We start from the raw sequence: 2,097 nt of genomic DNA, 5'->3' as shown, positions 1-2,097 counted from the left end.
GCCTCACCTGGGTTTCTCGTTTCCCACCTCATCTGTGAACAAGTTTGGAGTGTGGCACCTTTAGAGTTATTTATTACCTCCGCCACCAAAGGTGAAGGAGGTTATGTTTTCACCCCAGTAGGGTAAGAATACTGATTCTGGCTCACTTTTCCCCATGTAAATGAATGGGGGATTTTCAGCGATTTATATTTTTTTTCCCTAAAAATAAATCCCCTTTTTATCCCAAGGTATATTTATTTGTCCCCCCTTTTAACTTGGAGGTTGAACCTCATTGAATTGAACACCTGGGGGTTGAACAGCTCACTCATTGAACCTATAAAGATTTGTTCATTCTCAAATTCCTTCAATAGTTTAATTTTCTTTGCACAATAATCCCCATCTAAAATATTGACAAACAAAACATTTGAATCTTTATATTTTTTAAGATACCCCTTTTGTGCCATTACGAAATGATAAACTTCTCTTAATGCTCTTGTTTGACCACCTCCTGAGCCACAGGTTATTTTTTGTTAAGCCCCGCCCACTTTTCTTTAAGCCCCGCCCACTTTTGCTAAGCTCCGCCCACTTTTCATAAGGTATTTTTTCTAAGCCACGCCCACTTTTCCTAAGCCCCGCCCACTTTTGCTAAGCTCCGCCCACTTTTCATAAGGTATTTTTTCTAAGCCACGCCCACTTTTCCTAAGCCCCGCCCACTTTTCCTAAGCCCCGCCCACTTTTGCTAAGCTCCGCCCACTTTTAATAAGGTATTTTTTCTAAGCCACGCCCACTCTTACATCATTTCCAGTTCATCTCTGACTCACAAAGAAATCACTAGAAAATTACAGGATGTTATGGTTTTGAAAAATTTCCCAATGAAGGCTTGCCTAGGCTTGCCCAGGGAATTTCCAAAGGAAACCACACCCACCAGTCTTTCTCTATAAAAGCTTCAAACCCAGGCTCCATTTTAAACATTTGTTCTTGCTGGCAATGGTGTTCTGTGTGCTTGTCTCAAACTCTCTGTCTTCTATGGAACTAAACCTTCAAGTTGATGAACTGGATTCAAACCTCTTATCTATTGAGGTAAGATTTTTTATTTTCCTATTTTCAAACTTTGATTGAAGCATACTCATTTAATAATTAAATAACTTAATTAATACATTATTATTTTCTCTCACAGGAAATTGTATCTGAAAATACTGCTTTTGCTACAACTTGGGGGGAAATTGTTGGCTTGGTTGAAGACCTTGAGTGGGATGACTTTGGTGTTCCTTGGAACTCTCTGTCTTCTATGGAACTAAACCTTCAAGTTGATGAACTGGATTCAAACCTCTTATCTATTGAGGTAAGATTTTTTATTTTCCTATTTTCAAACTTTGATTGAAGCATACTCATTTAATAATTAAATAACTTAATTAATACATTATTATTTTCTCTCACAGGAAATTGTGTCTGAAATACGAAATGAAAATACTGTTTTTGCTACAACTTGGGGCGAAATTGTTGGCTTGGTTGAAGACCTTATGAGCGACCAAGACCCACAGAACGAGAGTTCGTCCTTGATGACCCAACCAAAGAGTTATACCTTGGAGACCAGCAAAATCCTGAAAAAGAGTTTTACAGCAATAGTACTCATTGTGAGTTATCAAGACAATACCCACTGAACAAGTTATACCTTGATGAGCCAGAATACAAGTTTTACCTTGGAGACTCACAAATTTTGAAAAAATCAGTAAATGAGTTCTGCCTTGATGGTTTAAATAACTACCTTGGAGACTCAGGAAAAGGGTTCTGCCAAGATGGTTCTAAATATGGGGCCTACCTTGGAGACTCACAAATTTTGAAAAAAATCAGTAAATGAGTTCTGCCTTGATGGTTTAAATAACTACCTTGGAGACTCAGGAAAAGGGTTCTGCCAAGATGGTTCTAAATATGGGGCCTACCTTGGAGACTCACAAATTTTGAAAAAAATCAGTAAATGAGTTCTGCCTTGATGGTTTAAATAACTACCTTGGAGACTCAGGAAAAGGGTTCTGCCAAGATGGTTCTAAATATGGGGCCTACCTTGGAGACTCACAAATTTTGAAAAATCAGTAAATGAGTTATCCTTAAGAGACTTTG

At 38.1% G+C, this 2,097-nt stretch overlaps 1 long non-coding RNA gene across 2 annotated transcripts; it reads left to right on the top strand.

The window, feature by feature from the left end:
* Positions 1-184: 184 nt before the first annotated feature.
* On the top strand, positions 185-1,527 carry LOC147030449 (uncharacterized). 2 transcript variants are annotated; one of them, XR_015056377.1, is made up of 4 exons: positions 185-649; positions 744-1,059; positions 1,157-1,321; positions 1,419-1,527. It is a non-coding gene; the product is annotated as an uncharacterized LOC147030449 (long non-coding RNA). The 2 variants fall into 2 exon arrangements; XR_015056376.1 differs by having other exon boundaries at positions 398-1,059.
* Positions 1,528-2,097: the final 570 nt, after the last annotated feature.

This window comes from Eptatretus burgeri, chromosome 3 (assembly GCF_056783735.1).
Source record: "Eptatretus burgeri isolate ZD-2024b chromosome 3, Ebu_testis_v1, whole genome shotgun sequence".
NCBI lineage: Eukaryota > Metazoa > Chordata > Myxini > Myxiniformes > Myxinidae > Eptatretus > Eptatretus burgeri.
Note: the sequence above shows the minus strand (reverse complement) of the source record. Positions and strands in the feature narration are given on the sequence as shown.